The sequence below is a fragment of the Siniperca chuatsi genome, linkage group LG6, assembly GCF_020085105.1.
Source record: "Siniperca chuatsi isolate FFG_IHB_CAS linkage group LG6, ASM2008510v1, whole genome shotgun sequence".
NCBI lineage: Eukaryota > Metazoa > Chordata > Actinopteri > Centrarchiformes > Sinipercidae > Siniperca > Siniperca chuatsi.
This window is the reverse complement of record NC_058047.1, coordinates 12,827,319-12,847,781: the sequence shown is the minus strand read 5'-3', so window position 1 is coordinate 12,847,781 and position 20,463 is coordinate 12,827,319. Positions and strand designations below refer to the sequence as shown.

General features: G+C 39.4%; 1 long non-coding RNA gene across 2 annotated transcripts in view; it reads right to left on the bottom strand.

Annotated features, from left to right (window-relative positions):
* Nucleotides 1-1,367: 1,367 nt before the first annotated feature.
* Nucleotides 1,368-20,463, bottom strand: part of LOC122877563 — a 31,427-nt gene continuing 12,331 nt past the window's right edge. The window contains exons 2-5 of one of the 2 annotated variants that reach the window (XR_006378281.1): nt 19,974-20,097; nt 9,084-9,196; nt 3,220-6,259; nt 1,368-2,746 (exon numbers count right to left, since the gene is read on the bottom strand). This is a non-coding gene — a long non-coding RNA (uncharacterized LOC122877563). Of the gene's footprint in view, nt 6,260-9,083; nt 9,197-19,973; nt 20,098-20,463 lie in introns of both variants that reach the window. The other variant, XR_006378280.1, reaches the window with a different exon arrangement.

Below are 20,463 nucleotides of genomic sequence, written 5' to 3'. Positions count from 1 at the left end.
TGTAAAGAGTGGTTTTCCAGTTGCAGCAGCACATTTCTGCTGGTCAAGCAGTGGTTATGATACAGAATCTGCACTGTTCAGTTTTTCACTCAAATACTGTACAGGTACTTTCCCGACTAGATAGGGCAGAAGCCGGCAGAAACAAGTATATAAGTCTCCTAGCACTGTGAAAGTCAGTCAGTAACTAATTACGGATGGGTATCATCAGCACACTGATCATTTACAGACTGAGCCAAACTACACCAGCGGGTAAACATGAAGGCAAAAACTTTACTGTGTAACTGTAATCATTTGTAGTGGAAAAAGACAAATGAGCTTAGCTAACACACAACTAAGGATAACAGTATAGACATAGTATAAAATATATTTAGCTTATGAAAATACAAATGATTCAAGTTTGATTTACTGGAATTATAGTGTCTCAAATTGTGATTTGCAAAATGTGTTCTCAATTAGGCAAGTTGGATAAGCAGCTGGCTTTAACTAAAACAATTTCATATTCATTTTATTTACATTACATCCCTCATCTTAGATTTTAACAGAAATGAAATGCCATTTAACGTGAAATATGAATCTTATCATTAGATAGTACTCTAGTCTAAATTGAGGCCTAAGTGAATTCAGGCAATTAAAGAGGTGACATTAATAGTGAAAAACATAATATGATTTGTTTGCATTTTTGTTGATATTTGCATGTTAAGTCATAAGTTTGTAGAGGTTGTCAGTTCTTTTTTATTTTAACCTTGCCGACTGCTCAGACAGCTTGTTGGGGTTGTGTGTGCATTTCTGTCATAACTGTACGCTATTTTCTGTATGTGCTGTATGTATGTATGTAGTTTGGTCAATAATCTGTTGAACCAAAAAACATTTCTATAAAAAGGTTTCCACAATCATTTTAGACAAAATGTATAGGACCACATGCGCTACAGTATTTCAATTATTTACAGTGTGTAAATAATTTACAGTATATGTGTATATACTTTATATTATTCTCTGGTAAGAAATCATTTATATGAAGAAATACTGTACATGTAAAGAATCAATGTAAATAGCATATAAAATAGCATAATGTTTTTTTGTTTTTTTTATTCAGCAGTTGTTCAACTTATTTTTTCTTCCAGTAAATTTTTAGGTGGGTGCGAGCCATCACATTCACCCGAGACAAAAAGTCCAAAGTATTGATAGATCAAAACTGTTACTGGAAAAGTGGCGTGCTGCTTTGATCACTAGCATTAATCTACAGCAGATTGTCCTTTTACTTTTCTGAATGTTTAAAGGACAGGATGTTGACTGTGTTACATTCAACCTCATCACTTTCGCATCTCCTCTAACGAAACAAAGGAAAGAAAGACCACATCACTGAGGGCTGAACTGGGGACAATTTATTTAATAAACAAACAAATCAAATAGCATGCGGTATTATAACAAATACATAGTCAAGTTCTACAACTTAATGGTTCTTGAATGGTTTGCCAGACTCTAACATGAATGAAAAGCATGTACATATTTTATTCCACATATAAACAGCTTTGTTCCAAAATGACCATTTGAAAGCTGTTAAATTATCTGTTCTCCCAAACTGACAAACATTTTAAAAATGATGGTATTCTAACATATTTAGATTTACATTTTAGTGGTTTAGCTGATGGTCTTATCTTGAACAATTCCTTTTTTATCTAAAAAGATCACTTACCATCTTGGAATGCATCTGTTCATATTCAACATATTCTTGCTATTTATTTTTCATGTAATATTTACAACTAAATCATTTATCAGACCCTAGATGCAATGCAAGCCATATATTCTCTGTGTATTTTTCTTTAAAGGTCATTTTCTTCCAACTATCACTTGCATCTTTTTTCCTCTTCCTCTGCTGCTGTAGCCAGAGTCGGACCCCTCCACCCCAGCAAGCGTGATCGAGATGCAATCTGAACTGCCTGTCAATTCACACCGCCTGTGTGTGCCTGTTGTTGGTGGGAGGCAAAGGGAGACAGGCAGAAAAATAAATAATGCCATCATCAGCATATCGTGACGTTATTCCTTTTGACGTTCAGATGAAATCTGGGACACAGTTGCATTCATCGTTCAGTGAGCTCTTCCACACAGTTAAACCCACCGACAGCAATGAATGTTGATTGTGACCTTTGCTGTGGTTTGGAAGCTGGAAGTATTTTTTGTTTGTTTGTTTGTTTGTGGAGGATGGAGGCAGTGCTTCATGTGATTGTTCAAGGAGTCATTGGCCATGCCTGAGTGCAGGTTTCTGCATGGGTTTTTTACCTCTTTGTCCTTTTTTGAGACACTGAGAAACAAAGGCTGGCCACAGGGTACAATCAACGGTCGATGGTTTTTTCAATTTAGCTGAAACTCACCGACAGCGTTGAATGTTCACTGGGGCGAGCACAGACCTGATGGTGACCAGGGATGACAGTCTGCTTAGAGAAGCAGAAGGAGCAAGTCTTCTCTGTGGGCAGAGAGGCTTCTAACTCTTACTCTCTCTCACTAAATCCCTCTGTCATTCTCTGTGCGGGAAGGTCACTGAAAAAGTCATGAATGTTTTACCGTACTTTGATGATGCTATCTTTTCCATCTAGGCTCATCAGATAATATACGAATATTAGTCGTTATCTATTTACATTTGTGGTCTTCTAGAGTTGCTGCCGATAAATATATATACATGCATACATCATGAATACCTAATTCTGCTTTTTGTCCACATTCTTTGCACCTGGTATTGGTCATTCACATGCTGTACCTCAGGATAAGAGACAGAGAAAAGGATTAATATGAAGGAATAAACATGCTGAGATTATATATATATATATATATATATATATATAAATAAATATACAGCCCTTGTAAAAAAAGAAGCAGAACTGGCTTTGCCCCACCTCTTCTTATATCCTGTCATCGAGTGCTGTATGTACTATTAACTTCTTAACTTGCATGACACATGGTCATTATGACCAAAGACAGTGTCAGTGTATGTGAGCACATTTTATTTCACTGCAGTTAGTAGCAGTTAGAAGAGGGAAGTCATCTTGAAACTCCTGACTCATAGCAGTCTTAGTAAACACAGCACCTGGGTTGAGGTTGCAGCTAGTCACCATATGCTGTATTGAAGCACAGCGGCACGGCCTTTAGAGAGGAATCAGTATGCCTTGAGGGCTTCATGCATGGTGGAAGATGAGGAAGACATCAGGTATGAAACTGTCGACTCACCCAGATCAATAGCATCTGTTGTTTTGCTATGATGTGGCACTGTGGCTGAAGACCAGGGTGTTTTTCTTTCTTCTTGCACTAATACCAGTAAAGGAACTGTCCGCCATCTTCCATGAAAGGTTTTATTACGCACTGCTGAATCATTGTTGCTCATCATGAGAGAAAAAAAGCGCATAGTTTGTGAGAAGCACAAAAATCAAATACCACAGAGCTGCTGTAGCAATTAGATATGATGTGACAATAAAACAGTGGCAGTGAGTCAAGATGTGGTTGGATGATAAATATGGTGCTGGGACTCTTTTACAGAGCAGGATAAGGGGTGACTAAGATGATGTGGTGGATATCTCATGTCCTGCCAAATACTCATTTCACACAGAAAACATAGAGTTAAAAATAACACTATGACTCTGATAGTCTCTACTATTAAGCAAAACAAAATCAGTATTACTCTTGAAGATTTGTGAAGACTTGAATTTCTACTACATGCGTGACAACGAAGAGTATGCTGCTTCTCTTCTCTCCTTTGGATCACAAGAGCTGCTTCTACTTTGTCATTTCCTGTATATCTAAGTTAACGTGTTACTCTGAAAAGCTTGTGAGTTGTGAGTAAAAATAAAAAAAATAATCACAACTCAAAACACCTCTGTCAAAAAACAGTTTGGTATCCGCTGACACGTTACCCAAGCTCGGACCAAAAAGCACAGTCCTTGCTGCGAGGGACACCTCTAACTCTGCTTCTCTCCACTCTCCCGAACAGTGATTTGAGTGACAGTGTTGGAATTGACAGAAGTGGATGAGAAGAAATGTTGCTTTATAAGGTCTTCTCTGGCCGCAGGATGAGGGTGACAGTGGGAAGAAAGATCCGAGACTTGCAACTGGAGAGAGAAGGGCCCTGAGCTGACAATGTGGCCCTAATCTGAATGACAAGGTCTGCACATCAGCCCTCAAACCAGCCTGGGTTGGGTGGGGTGGGGGTAGATGATGAGGGAGGTAAGGGGAGAGGGGAAGGAGAAGGGAGAGAGTGACAGGAATAAGAAGAGACAAGGGGGGGGGGCAGGCAAGGGTGTCCTTCCTTCAAACATGTTGGCCTTAATGGCACGGACAGCTCTGACATTTAACCACTGAATCATCTTTAGATAAGTGGATGTGGTAGTTTGTGTGGGGAGTTGTGACTTGTAAAAAATTCAGGAGGCATTTTTCTGGCTAAATATAAAGAGCTCTGAAAAACACAAGAAAAAAACCACAGCAAAGAAATAATGGAGATCACAGAACATGGACGATCTGCCCAATGAGTGAAACAACTTCAATTCAATGACAAGGGTAGATGGAAGAGATGAGAAGCAAGTTTGTGACTTGTGGTAAATTGCTGAACCAGTTGGGAGAAACTCTGTGCGGGAGATGTGAACTGATAGCTCTCCTTTAATTAGTAACTACTGTTGAGGTTCTCTTGAGCAACAACATAACCCATAGTCTGTTCAGTGAAGCTGTTTAATGGAAAACCACAACTGTAATGGACATCTCCAAAAGGGGAATTACTATGAATGTGATACACGACGCCACAGATAAAGGCCACATATGCTGAGCAGATTGTGAATGAAAGAAAGCTATAAAGCTATAAAAACTTGTAAAGAAAAATGTCAGCGCTGCTCCAAGGAGCGCTAACAAAAGCAAACTAGCAAAACAAGTTTGTGTAACGGATACTGTTTCACAAAGTTTCACAATTAGTACTGTGAACCCTGTCAAAACACCCTAGTAATTCCAGAAAGACAAATTATACAGGAGGTGATCGAATTACTCCAAAATAACAAAAGACCCATCTGTACTCGATATTACAGTAGCGTGTGAATGTGCCATACTTTTTTTTACGTCATTGGATATCCTTTCATCAGCTGAGGTTAAGGGAGAATATTGGGCTAAAAATGTGGTCAACCAAAGGAGGAGGCATATTGGGACAGTTTTTGTGCTACTTTTTGTCCACACAGCAGTATTTTTTTCTCCACGCTTCCATTTCACTGTCCTCTTAAGTGAGAAAAAAGCAAATTTTTGCTTGAAAAAATTATGGATGAAACTAAAAAATTACATCTATGAGACAAAGTTTTTTTAATCATAAAACTGGTTGAATATGAAAACTAAATGCTAAAAAGAAAACATTTTCAGGGATTAAACTGCACATGTCACTGTAAAACTCACTACAAATGAGCTGAAATCTAAAATCGGGCAATTATTTAACCTTCTACAAGAAAATAAATATTAAGACATTGACTAACTAAGTAATGATGTTATCATCCTTTATTGTCAGCTAATTTTGGTAATAAAAGTGTTTTAAAAACACAAAAGTACTACGTTTTTGAAGCACTTTATATGGGAGAAACAACATGTGTACGAATTCTGGGTAGTCGCAATGCACAAAAATTTAACCGACAAAAAATCCGAATGACCAAAGCCTCTTCTGAAATCTTTTAATGAGATGCTGGGCTGAAATACAGGCCTCCCATTATTACATTAGTAAATGTGTCTCTACTGCTTCTAATCACATTTTTATTTTATTTTTTAAATCAGCACCAAAACTATCTGCTTCATGTCAAAGTTAAAATATTTTGTGACACTGAAGGTATTTGAAAGAAATCAGGAAAAAGAAAATTTGCCAGCTACGTTTTCTAATCAGGCTTTACTACTTGGTTTGCATAAAAACACTTCAGTGGAAACTCCAGTTTATGTCCGTCTCTCCTTCACTATTTCTCTCTCCCCCTCTCTCTCTCTCTCTCAGGAAGGGGAGGAAATTCCTGGCGAGGGTGCTGTGAGTTGTTGCTCTCTGCCTGCAGGTACAGACCGGCCTCCTCTGTCTGCCTGTCTGCAGATATCATACCGCGACGTGATCTGTTTAGCTGCCTGACTTAATGCTCACCTGCTCACACGCCTCCGGCTGTGTGTGTGTGTGTGTGTGTGTGTGTGTGTGTGTGTGTGTGTGTGTGTGTGTGTGTGTGTTGACTTCTTCCGTCTCCTCACAGCTGGAATGGCGTCGCCCCCTTTATCTGTTGCCCTGCGATTACAGACACACACACACACACACACACAGACACACAGAATGATAGATGGACTTTTACTACACTGACAAGATATTTACAAAATTAAACACTATTAATCTTCTAGCAAACAATATACAGTCAACAAGAAAACACACACACACACGCACAAGGACTGACAAGCTGGAGTGGAAAGAATGGGGCTGATTACAGTAATTGGGGGAAAGGAAGTGAGGAAGGCAGGATTTTGCATGCACTCAAACATGAACATAAAACCTCTTAACATTTGCAAGCATTTACCAAAACTAGCAATATCAGTTTCAAACATGCTTTTCCATCCAATTTCAATACATTTCACTCTGTAAAGGTTCTTTGTACATCTCAATAAGTAGAACAAGTGGTTTGATTCCCACTGATGTTGGATCTGTATGCTTTCCTCTGTGTTGAGAGGCTTTGGATGCATCGCGTGTCAAGCGGCGTATTGTGTTGTATATTTTTCGTTATTTCATCCTCAGGTTGTCACGGCGCTGACAGATGCAGGCTGACGTGTACAACCACGCTCACAAAACACACAGACACACTTGAGTAGGGGTCTGAGTCCAGCTGGAGGTGGTCTCCTGCCAAAACCTGCAGGCAGGCTGACTGTATTCATATTCATCACACACAAACTGACTGGAACTGACAGGACACACACACACACCTGGGAAAAAATATCTACTGGTGAGTAAATCAATATTTCAAGGGCAACCTGCTATCCTAAAAATTTTATAACGAGAAACTAGTTTGCCACGTCTGCTGCATTATTCTATCTTCAACTTCTTTTTCTGCTATTTTATCTACCATCACTAAATATATCTGCACTGTATATTTTAAAAAAGTGAGGGCCATTGAGAAAAGAGAAATAGATGTGGATGTGAGAGAGAGACAGCCACAATTGGTTGTAAACTAGCAGCAGTGAGTAATGTCACGAGAGAGAGAGAAAAAGCGAGAAGAGAATAATAGCCAATAGGCAGGGCGAGCGACAGGAGCGAGAGAGATGGAGGAAGAGTGCCTCTCTCTCTCTCTCACACACAGAGAGTGACTCCGCAGGGTGCCAAATAATAACCTTCCTTGTCATTATCATCGCCCAGCCAAACCGCTCTCCACTCCTCCTCCACCTCCATCCGTCTTCAACACAATCATTGCCCTATCGTTTACAGTGGGCTGCTAAATGGGAACATCAATAGACATATCCATTAGCAGTGCGAGTCCTTTCCTCTGATTCTCAAGTGCTTTAATAGCCAGCGCACACACACACACACACACACACACACACACACACACACACACACACACTGTCATGCCGCACCTCGGCTCACTGTTAACTAAGCTAGCCCCGTGCAGGCAAAGCCAAACTGATGGTTGCTGTGAGGGAGGTGCCGTCAGTTAACCTGAAGCTAGAAACCAAGAGGACGGGTCCTAGCATTTCTTCTTTCATTTATGTATTTATTTATTTTGCTCACATCTGTACTGCCATGTAATATTTATACACTGTACTTTTCAAAGATCATCGTTTTATCATAAAATGCTTTTCACTGGATTTTCTGTTTAAGACTTCGTAGGTGGCACACTTTAGTCTTTTCTGGCAACCGCTGCTCATGATGACTACCAAATTCTTGTATGTACCTGCCAAACATCAGGGGTTTAAACCTGAAGTGTGCATAAAAATGAAATACTACTGAGTTATATGCATTAGTAATAGTAGCCAAACTCATAAGTATTGATTTGTATGGTTACAGGAAATTTAGGCCATTAGTCAATGTAGAACAGTTGTGTTATGTTTTGTTTTTTTGCATACCTTAACTTGATAACCTGGAAACTGGACAGTTCAATGCAAATTAATTATATTTGTTGTTTACTTATGAGCTATTGTGTTCAAAACAGTTGATAAAACACACATACAGACACACACACACACACACAAACGTAGAGGTTCACTGGTCATTAAAGGATAAATTATCATCCTAAATTATAATCTGCGAAGGCCAACAAATAAAAAACGAATCAATACAAAGAGGCCAATCTTATTTAGAACTGCATTAATACCTTGTTAACCTCAGTCTGAACTTTAGTCAGTGTAACTGTAGATGCAAATTAACATGGGCAGCTGCTTGACAGTTTAATGAACATCAAAATAAATCCCACCCGAACCCATCCAAAACAGTAGCGGAATGAGAAAAAGATAAGGAGTAACAAGAAGGGCATATACAGCGGGTGGAAGGGAGGGAAGGGTTTCCCACAATGACGCTTCACACACTGTAATTTCAGCATGCATGTTTTTTTTGGGATGGAGGGCGAAGCAGGATGCTGGGAAGCCTGGGAGGGGCACGGGGTGGGTAAGGGGTTGGATATGGGGGTTTGTGGGATATGTGGTGCGGCTGTTAAACTTGACTTGTGGAGATTGGTTTTGACTGATGGAAATAGAAAAAAATGAAGCAGGCTTTCTACATGCACACATACAGACACACTACAAATGGCATGCATGACAGCAGACATACAAGTACTCCTTATATAAAATGACATTGCATATATTAAGATTTGTTCCAAAATGAGACATCCAAATTTGATATTATTTTCATAGCCATTTAATAGCACCAAGAAACTACTTTTCAGAGTGTATCCTGTGATGTTAAATTACTGAATTCAGCAAAAAATAAAAAATAAATTACTGAATTTAGAGCATTTTGGAAGTAGTCAATTTGTCTTTAAATTACTCAGAAGAAAACAGCAGAGGATAATGAGTTTGTTTTCTCACATTTACACCATTATTATCCCCCTAACTCGGTGGTCTCTGATTCTTACCGTAACAGGCGTGTGTGCGTGTGTGTGGCAGAGTGGTGGTAGACCGCAGACAGACTCTAGGTGCCATTGTATGTGTGTGTGTGTGCCCGTGCGTGCCTCCTTCGTGTCTGGACCTGGGCAGAAAGCAAACAGAGGAGAAGAAAGCACAGGATAAATTCAGGTGTTGTTTGGTAAACCCTGTTATTAAAATGTCATACACAGACACTCTCTCTCTCTCTCACACACACACACACACACACTGTGATGTGCACTTAAATTATTCAGCAGCACTGACTGATGTGTGTAACAGTATTAGCTGTAATAAGTCTGCACTTCATCCCCTATGAAGAACTCACATGATTTTATATGTACAACAAGCCCACTCACAAACCAATTCCTATATACACTCTGGGTGGTCTTCAGAAACAATGACAAGGAGCTGTCGTCTGTATACATTAACACATGATTCAACTTTTAAAAAAAAGTTTGGATGTAGGCTAGGTGGTTTAAAAAAAAACAACAAAAAAACAGTGATGCCTCAAGAACAAGAGCCCCGCTAACACAAACATATGGAATCAGCCTTTGAAGCCACTTTGCAGTTTGTAAAATCAGATCTTGATAAACATGCACAGTGAATGTGTGTTGCAATGGCTGTTAAGTCTCTTCTAATAAAGCTAAAATGTCACTGATGTGCTTTTATGTGGTGCCCTAAACACAAAGAATTTTGGGATAATGACAGCACTGACTATAATGCATTATATAGAGCTGGGTGTCTGACATGCCCACAGCATGATAAGGCTGTGAGTGATGTGCACTGAGACAGAATGAATTATCAAAAAGAATTTCTGAATATAACATCTTAAGTTGACCAGATGGAAAGGGAGAAAAAAAAATCTGTACAACCTGCAGATGTAGCAGGGGGGAGAGAAAAGAAAAGATATTGAGCATACAAACATAAGTAGCAAACTAACAAACATTTATTTAACTCCTTTTCAATGAGATGTCAAAAGAAAAGTATTATAAGGGTATCAGCGTGGAGAAGAACGTAACATTGCCCATGTGTATAAAGTCTGTCTGTTCTTTGAAAGCACGGTTAGGCTAAGGACAGGCAATTCGGTGGTTGCCTAGTAACAATTAAAAAAATACTATGCTTTTTTTCAATGGTGGGCTTCAACAAAAAAATGCAGTGCGGTGCGTCTCGGGTTTTGCGACCTGCAAAAAGCGCTCTGTCTGATCGGGGCCTTACACTTCACTTTCCCTGCCACTATTCTTCTCTACCCGGGCAAGAGCTCTAAAGTGAATAGTGTATAACCTGCTCACGGTCCTGATAATAATTCTACTTTTGTGCCCCATTTCCAAAAGATCACTTTTAAACCTTTGGAAAATCAAAATGCAGATTAAGTCTAATTTACAGTACAAAAAACATCCCGATTGGAGCATCAGGAAAGCAAGTACCCCGATTAAAATGGGATGTGGGGGCACTGTACAACATTCAAGGGGAAAAAAAGAAATAAAAAATATATACACACATATTATTAGTAGTAGTTCTAGTATCAAATCACATCAGTTTTTCCGTTAGTCAGTCATGGTTATTCCCTGCCTCCCCTGATGTTTTCTTTGATTAGAGTGCCATTTGGTCTCCCATTGTGACTAATAATGAGTCACACGGTGTACTGTGAAAGCTGCAGGTTCATTTGTGGTCAATAAGCATACTAAAGTTCCTGTGGAAGACATATTCATCAATGTTTTTTTAGCCGTATTAATGATTTCTTTGAGCACCCTGCTGTTTGTAGTTTTAAGAAGTCCCTCAGAGTCCGTTTTATTTCTTTGGTTCAAGAACCATTTGGTCCTTGGCAGAAACTCTAGCGAGTGTTCATACTAAGATGTGGCATGTGCAAGAGCTTCTTACTAAAGATATCTACAAGTCTAAATGTGCTGTGTTTAAGCATGCTATGAATGTCCTAACCAGTTCCATTTTTGGTTTGTGTAAACATCAGGAGTGGAGTTTGGGATTTTAAATCCGATCCAGGACCTGGTCCCCGATCCTAAACTACAAAGTTACAAGGCCAACTTCAACATTGATATTTTATTATATGTAGTAGTAATCTTTTATGCTGATTTCAATCTTCATTTTCTTTCATACTACATGCAGAGAGTCCCATGTATTATTTAAAATCAGTCTAGACACAGCTCTAATGAAACCCATGCTAAAAAATAACACTACAGCTGTAATAAATGGACCTGAAAATTCCTGGAATTTATATTTACAAGCTGGAGACATAGTTGCAAATGAAAACACGCAAAAAGAAGAAATAATCTGTCCAAAAGGTTGCTGAAAGGTGGCTTGCTAAAATAGACTTGCCTGTGAAATATGGTTCCTCTGAATTCCTCTCAGCCAGATCTAAATTCATAGAGAAAGAACAATGATTGACCTTGGCCAGATGAAAAATTGCCTCAATTGTTCATTCTTCACTTTGATGTTAAATACAGTGAAACAGGGCAGCACAGGAAAGCTGCTTGCCACAGCTGAAGGAGAAATGAAACCTTTTATGCCGCCTAAGAACTGCCCCCCTCGTTTCTTTCTAAAGCTCTGTTCAATTGCCTGCATCTGCCAGAATATACATGCAATTTACTATTTCTATCTTGCAAACGCTAATGTATCCTTCAGCTACCACTCTTTTCTATGGTATGTTCCTTCCTACAATCGCTATGTTTTCTTAACCACCCCCTGCATCATTTCTCTCCCACCTCTCCATTTCTCTCTCATTGTTTTTTCGCTCTCCCACTCCCATCCCTCTCTCTTTCTCTGCTCCAGTAAGCAAACTTTCCGAGACCAGGGAGGGCACCTCCATCATTAAGGTCCTGGCACGGAGTCACCAATTTACGCTCTCATTAACAGATTCATGTGCTGCTCAGTACATTAAAAATAAATAAATTAAAAAAAAAAAAAAACAGGACCACCCACGTATTTAGGCCTCCTCAAAACAAAATGCAACAATAAAGATCTGTGTTCTCTCTGCCAGCTAAATGAGCCAATACACGCAAATGGAAAAAAAGAAGTTGGAAATTAACGGACGTTTGATGGTACACAGGGTGTTTATGTGTTAACGAGAAGATGCTATTAATCAGGATTGAGTGCTTGAAAAGCCCTTGTTGTGGGATTGACTGGCCTTGCAGTTTTTGTTCTTTTTCCACAAAGTAAAGGAAGCCTTATATAAATTAGTTTGTTTCCAAATGTGTCAGAAAAGAGAGTGTGTACGCTGGTTTGATGTGTTTAACTTGACGTCTAACAAATAACCAAGACAAACTGTGCTGTTAAGAGAGTATTGAATCATGATTTGTTTTCCCTATATATATATATATATATATATATATATATATAAACATATGTAAGCCTTTTTGGATCAGATGGCTGCAGTTCAGTGTTTGAATAAAGACCAGCATAAAATTATAAAATGCTTAGATGAAGGCTTCCAGATAATATGGCCTAAAAGTTGCTAAAGCTGGTTCTGTGATGAAATGCAGAGGGCACTGACTTACAGGTTGTTCTTTGTAAAGTAAAGGAAACATTTGTAAATGTACCTCTATGAATGTCAGGTATGTCTGCCAACTGTCTTTGATCAATTCTGCTTTTTTTGTTCTTTTTTTTTTTTTTTTTTTTAAATCTGCTGCGCCCTTTCCAAACAACCAACAGGGGTACCAGACCAGGAAACAAGTGACATGGCTGTTTTCATTTCTTTACCTTTTATGTCTGAACATACTATATACACTGATCTGCTTTGTCAGGATATGTTTGTGTTCTTACCATATTGTGCCTGTTTGTAATAAAACTAGTACTGACATGTAGAGCTAGACCACCCAGAGCAGTTACCCAAACACCCTCCTTTCTCACAAAAGAAAAAAAAAAAGTCACTAGTCTTAATTATATCCATCCTCTGGGCGTGTCTTTCTGCCCAAAACAGACATCTGAGCCACCCCCCATCCCCCCACCAACAGGCCACAAACCTCACCGAGGCCTTATGGAAAGAACTTTTTGGTGAACACATTGACTTTAGATGGAAACAAACCTATTCAGTACTGTGGGGAGTTATTTTCACTGAGGTTGCAAAGACAATCTGATTTCATATTATTTATCGTTGGATTATCTCCTCATGTACTCTAAGACTTGTAAATGATCCCAGACTTTGATAACAAAATCTGCAGGATGTTAAAATCAAGTTGGTGAATTGTTCACCATATCAAAAGAGGTGGGATGAAATACCAAGAATATCAGAACCTGCACAAAGCCAGGCACTTAGATGAAAGAGAGGAAAAGACAAGGCAACGCATCCCTCAGTGCGTGTACACCCCCGTACACCCGTGTCATAAGGAGGCGTCTGCTCCAGGGGAGGAGGTTGTTGTGACTGCACTGTTCTTTTTCATGATCTATAATTTTCAAGCTGGCAGTGTGAGGGAGGAACCTAGTGGTGTACACATAGAGAGACAGAGAGACAGAGAGAGAGAGAGAGAGAGCGACAGAGAGAGAGAGTCTACACAGGCAGGACCCCAGCGACTATCTGCCAGACAAATCCTCCCCTGGCTTTGATCCTCTGCCCACTTCTCTCTCTGCGGTTTTTGTTTTCAGGCAAACAACTGTGATGTTTAGCTGAAGTGCAATGAGATTCCAAGGCCCCGAAAACAGGAGGACTCTTAAAAATCTGCTGCAAAAAAACAAAAGGACACTAGCACGAAAGACCTAATTTAAGATGGAAAAGGCTAAAAATGAAACAAAATGGTCAACACCCTTGTCTACTCCTTCCTTCCTAATGTTTTCAATATGCTATCATCCATGAATCAAGGGGTTAATCTGCTCCTGTTTTATTTTAGCTGAGATGCTATCGAAGGCCATTTGTTCCAAGCAGCGAGGCTAATGACCCTGAGCCGATGCTTGGCCGGGAACTCAGAGCAAGGGAAGGTAAGTAACCTCATATATTCTCGGGGGGCTGAGCTAATGAGAGGGAATGGGAATACAAGCTACGGTCCATCATCTACTTAGGACCTAAACAGCAGTGCCATCGTCCTCCCCTGAGTACCTACACACACACACACACACACACACACACACACAGGAAACCCAACCACCCTCCTTCTTGCACCTAATTTTACTCCTGTCTTGTTAAGTAAATGTACCATGTGTAGCGTTTCATCATCAATAAGTCAATACCACATTAATTCTGAGACATTGGTATTATTACTGTAAACAAGGAGTTCTGTCATCAAGATGGCTGGCAGCCTACTTTGGCCTTTTAACTGCATTTAACCGTGTGTGTGTGTGTGTGTGTGTGTGTGTGTGGTCAGTCTGCAGCTATGCTTTATTGCACAAAATATTTTACAGCACAAAACCTTTTTGGGGCAGAAAGTAAAATAAATATAGTATAACAATAACACAGGCATAAAAGCCATCAGTCCTCTGGACAATGGTTGCACTTATACACTGCAATTTTATGGAAATAAACCACCATTCATCTAACAAGGATATAATACTAATGATTAAAATGCAGCACTACCTTTAAATTGAGTTTTTCCAATGGCTTTTGCATCTTAACCTAAAGATTCTTCATCACAAATGACCAATAGAGGTACATATAAACATCAGTTGCAGTGTTCTGTGCATACTTTATCATTAGTTTGTTGTAGAATCAGCTACTTAAAGTTGCAGCCATATATGGAGGAGCACACACATACATACAGAGACGAGGTATAGCTGAATATGGATGCCCCAGCCTTGTGAGGCTGAGTGAATTCTGCTGTGATGGAAAAGTGGCGGGGGGTCCACTCCTCTGCCTTTCTTCCATTCAAGTCGAGTCTGGCTGCCTCTTTCACTCCTCTGGCACGCAGACGAAGATTTATGGATGTGTGACGTGTATGTAGAAAAAGAGAATGGGTACAGGAATATGTACCCTACTGCAGTGTTTTATATATATATATATATATATATATATATATATATATATATATAAAAATATAAATATATAAATATATAAATAAATAAATAAATAAATAAATAAATAAAAATGTGTATGTATTGGTAAAACTAATGATAGATCTTATTAACACCCAGCAGTGAATGCAGGCCTTTGTCTCCTCACGGGACACATTATGGAAAGCTTAGGGAGCTGCCTCTGACTCCTTTTCATTCTCTCACCCACTGATAAAACCCAGCACAAAAAAGGCAACTGTTATACAGTTCCTGTAGCGTGGCAAGTTGAGACACAATACACCCCCGTACCCCTGCCATCAAAATAAACAAGAGTTAGGTGCACAGATCATTGACTCTGAATAAGTCACTGACAAAAGATAAAAATTAACACTGAGATTTACATTTTGAAAAACAAAATCACAATTCCTGAAATTACCAATCATTTTGAATATACAGCATATAGGGTGACTGGATGGAAACCCACAAGATGCGTGGGCTTGGTGGTGCAGAACAATGTTAAAGCATAGCTTAAAATTTTACTCATGAAAATAAGAGTAGACTTTTAATGTTATAGAAATTACACGATTAAAAATTATTTAAACATGTATTACAAGTGACTACATGGCATTTGTGTTGTCATTTCAATCTGAGCATTTGAAAAATGTCGTCAATGTCGTTAAAGGCAAGGACTTTTTCATCTGCTATCTTTTATGATTCATGCTCCCAAACATTTCACAAATCACCGTTCTCAAAGTGATGCTGTCTCATTTCAAAACAAATATTGATATTAATGGCTCTTCCATTCAAGTACATCTGCAGGTATGTAGGGCATAGTTCCCCCTTTCCACATTATAAAAGAAATGAAGTTTTTCTCTGCCTCTGAAGGCTTGGTTAGTTACTGTGCTTATTTGAGGGTTAGAGGTTGGGGCAAGGTCCCTTAGACAAGCAGTTTAAGAAATGAAAATGTTTTCTTTTCCAATGATGGCAAGCGTTACTTTTCACATTTTGAAGAGTTCAGCGAACAGCTCCTTGGGGAAGCGTAGCCATTTCTACGGTCGTTTCCCGCTGAGTCAATAAAGTCCTCTCTCTCTCGCTGTCACTTTATTTCTGTGTGTTCTTTCTCAGCCTTATTTTCAAGTAGTTATTGTTAGGAATAGCCTAAAGTACATTATATTTTTACTCCTCATTCTCCATTTACCTTTATTTTCTGGCAAGATGACTCTAAGGGGATCATTAAAGTACAGAACTTTCCCCTATCCCTTCTGGTCTTTCTTTGCATTGATCGCTCTTTCTCAACTTTAATTTCAAACAAAAGAACAATAAAGAAAATTCAAATGTAGACCTTACTTGAGTTGCTCTCTCTCTGCATACATGTTTGCTGGCATAGCAATCCAAAAGAAAGCCCCAAAGGCCAAGCAATGAAGATTTAGAGGCCTAACTTAGTAGGCAGGTAGAGTCGAGACTCCCCATCCCATCCTATCCCTCCAGCAATTAGACAGAGGCCAGGAAGTGCAGTATTTTATGGCCTTATAAAGAGACACTGCTCCATTGGCCCCCCCCCCATTGTCCATTTACCAGTTCTATAATATCTCTCCCCTTTTTGGTTCTCTCTCATAGATAATAATGATATTATGAGATAATGTTCTCATGCTCACTTTGAAATCTTCACCAACATTCCTTTCCCTTTCTTGTTGATTCCTACTGTCTTTGAAATCTTGTGTGCCCACCACCTTCTTTCTCAGTTTTAATTTTTCTATCTCTGCCCCCTCATGCCCATCAATCTTTCATCCATCCATCCATTTTGAAACTGCTGTGGCTTCAAACTCAATAAAAGCTCTCATTCTAATCTTTAATCCTCTGGTGGCTGATGGGTGTCTTTGCTGAGGGGGGGAAAAGGCTTTGATAGAGGAGCACTCTGTTGTTCTACGCTTTCCTTTGTGTGGACACAAATGTTGCCATTTTCGACACTTGTCCGTCAGGCTTTTATGCCCGTTCCCAAACTTAGTATGCCCCCCACCCACCATTGTAAACCATCATCCATCATTTGCTGGTTATTTTGCATGAGCGTGAAACTGACAATTACTTGCTCTGTCCCCGAGTCCTGCAGTGAATCAATATGACTTGACGGAGTGACTCATTTGCCTGTCATTTTCCCATATGCGTTTTTTGAAATATGAAATGTGACACACTGTGGCTTCAGCCTTGCAACCCTGCCTCCGCATACACAAATGGACACCAAAAGAGAACCATGGCGCTTCTTGAGCCCTGCAGCTTTTAAAGCCAGCTTAGACAGACTCGGCTGCTCTTGAAAGACCTACCGGAGGAGAGGACAGACACACTTGAGAGGAAAAGGGGGGGGGGGGAGAAGAAAGAGCAGTGGCATGTCTGGATACTTGCTTACAACATCCTCCACCATTTTCCTTTCTTTCTTCCCCAGACTACGCTTGCATCATTTGACCAGTTCCAAAAACAATGGGGTTGTGTGTAGTTGTACAACTTGTGACTGCACTAATCCCAGTTGGTTGATATATAGCACATCCATCACAAGAATGATGAAAGAAGAAAGAGAAGGCATTTCTTCCTCAAACAACTTCAAAACCACTTCCATTTAAAAACAACTTTGTCTTGTCCAACTGGGGGGATTTGGAAAGAGATTTGAAATGTGAAGAATTGTAATAATTAAAACCGATTATTATTGGCATTGGAGAATCCCTTGGAGGATAGTTTCCCAGTCTGTTAAACCATCACTTTACACCCCCACAACCCTCCTAATCTCTTTCGTCATCATCTCCTGTCTTTTAAAATGGTGCAATGCCCTTTTTTTTTTGGTTGTGGATGGCAGAAAGACTGGGCCATGCAACGGCAGTGTGAGATGGAAAAAAGAAAGGCTGGAATTGAAGGATGTAAATAAAGATACAGACTAGTTGCATGAACATAAACCCAAGAAAAAGGGGGGGCCGGGGTGAGCAGCTATGAACCCGTGGTCCGCTCAAGAAAGACAGGGAGTTGAAAATGTGAGACTTCAAGATTTCACGGTTCAGGCAAACTGAAAATAAGTGAGTGAGGGTGCAAGACATGAAGAGCTAGAGGAAAGAATTGAGTTTGACTGGACTGGGCTGATATGAAATGAGTTGAACTGAAATAAGCTGAATTGAATTTGTCTGTCTTCTGCAAAGTCATTGTGAGGAGTAGTTCATAAATTCATATTGTTAGTATCGCTCAGAGAGCTGGACAGTGGAAAAAGAGTGATGGAAAAGGACATTTGTACTGGCATGGCACGCCAGCAAGGCAGTAAGTATTATGTCATGTAATAGAAGAGTCACAGATTAATTTCCCTAACAGCCGGAGTTTCTGGAAAAGTGTCTTGAACATTGAACCCTACACGCTCATTTGTTTTGCATTTTGTATTTTAACCTATATCCAATTCATTGAAGCGTTTACATTTGGTGTTCTAAGGAAAGAAGGAAGGAACAAAGAAAGAGTGGCACCTTTAATAAGTCAGCTTTCATAAATAGCAAATAAAAACAAACAAACAGAAAAACCAAATCACCGAAGAGAAAGAAAAAACACATTACCATTTATAGAGCCTACAATATTATAATAATAACAATAATACAATATAAAAGGAGCTATACTTAATGGAAGGATCGGGGGGGAAGTAGGAATGATAGTAATCTCCTGCATGAAGTGCACTGGATCTTCCATGTCTATAAGTAAGACACCCTGGACTGGACTAAAAAAACTTTAACCTCTGGGTGGAAGGGTGAGGTTGAAGAGTGTCTCATCAGCAGGGAGGATGACAAGGACTGAGAAAAACAACATTTTCTTTTCCTCTCACTGACTCTCTTTAACCATCCCCCTCTCTGTGTACAGTGGCAGCCATTCTGGCCATGCCTGCATGGTAGAAAATGTGTGTGAGGCTGAAAGCAGCAGTAAATCAGAGACAGTGACTCTCTGAGAGACTGCTCACTTTGGGAACTGCTGAAACACAGTTAAGACAATAAGGTGGCTCTTTTCCCAGTTTCACTCCTGTGTTTTGCCATTTGGCTATGCTGTTCTCAGAATCAGAAATACTTTATTGATCCCTGAGGGGAAACTCTTTTGCTACAGCAGCTCACTATCACGTCAGTGCACACAGGAATAGAAGTACTAAGCAAAAAAAATATAATACACCATAATACAGGTCAGTATGTTTACTTTTGCTTACTTTTTGGATCAATATTCAGTACTCATGACAAAAGAATACATGAAATATAAAGGTTTAGTATTTTGGTTCCTTACTGCAAAGTGATGTATTTTGACAATTTAATATTAAAAGGAAACTGAATTTATCAAGAATCAGAATTATTGAATTAAATTATTAAAATGTGCAAATACATCTAATTTCAGACTGTTCCTCTGTAGCTGTGTTCTTATCAAATGTGAATGACATCAGGACAATGTAACAAACGGTGTCATCCATTGGTTAGCCACAGGCATGATAAAAAAATTTTTTTTTAAAATACAGTCCCTGTTAACCAGTCCTACTTTGTGTCATTTCTCCATCTAGACCTAATCATACAAATCAAGAAATGTATCAACATACAAAAGAAATGAGAATTGCTGCTGGGTTCCTCTTCAGTACAGAGAAATGAATGTGAATGGAAAACAGAGAAAAAGATAAAGAGATAAAGACAACAGAGAAATTGAGAATGCAGCAGGTGACTCAGACAGGATGGTCGTTCTTCACCTGCCGGCTGTGGCTTGACGCCAGGGACACACACAAAAAACAAACAGACAAAGTCAAACACATAACAAAAACACACACATACACGCATGCAAACACCAAACCCACCCCTGGTTCACAGCTGACTCGGGCAATCAGGTGGAAGGGCAAAAGAGGACAGACAAAAAAAATAAATAAAAAAATAAGACAATGTATAACCCCGCCGGGACAAACCGAATTCTCTCACCTCTCTTTCATCACTTTTGTCTTTTTCTTGTTGTGTTCTGCTTCCCTTCCTTCTCTCTGCGGTGAAGGATAACGCTGCTAGCGCTCATTCTGTTTCTTCTTCTCATGCCAGCTCCTTTCATGACCTGAAACGGAAGAGGACAGAAAAGGGAAACAACATTAACAAACAGTTTTGAGTGGAATGGAGATATCTCTCCCAGCACCCCATATCAAGAAAAATAAATAAATAAAATACTTCATTCATGGAGTTGGGTCTTGTGGGATTCCAGTTAAAATTCAGTTATCTTTTGAAACAGTTTCTTACTCGGCGTGTAGACAGAATACATGAACAAGATATGTGTAGAGATTCCAAATCAGTGCGGTTCATGACCTAAAAGAAGCATGTGCTTACATGACAGTCAAGATATATTATGTTATGTTGTATTTCATCCCAAGTAACTATTTTAAAATCACAGTTGAAAACCTGAGCATTGCTGAGATATCCAGAGCGA